Raw genomic sequence first — 361 nt, forward strand, 5'->3', positions numbered from 1 at the left:
TCTTCAGAAAGCCATGGACATACTTCTTGTATAAAACTTTATGTCTGGGAGTAACCTTAACTCCTCTGCTAGTAAGCATATGTGTTAAAAGATTAATACAGTCTTTTTTCTTTAGACTCAGTATGACCCATCTCCTCAATCCAAGTTCTGTACTATCCACCCTCTTACCCTACTTATCCTCTATAAGGGAGTCTGCAGCGCCCTACGGTGCAGTCCTATCCATCCCGAGTGCGGGAGGGCTTACCTAGGGGGACCCTGTTTGGGCGCCAATTGTTGGGGTCCAACCCCAGCAGGTCCAGGGGTTCCCAAAAGTGTGGACGGAGTCGGCGAAGAAGGAATGACACAAAGACAGCGTTCAGTT

Source organism: Myotis nattereri (assembly GCF_964212035.1).
Source record: "Myotis nattereri genome assembly, chromosome: 11".
NCBI classification, from domain to species: Eukaryota; Metazoa; Chordata; class Mammalia; order Chiroptera; family Vespertilionidae; genus Myotis; species Myotis nattereri.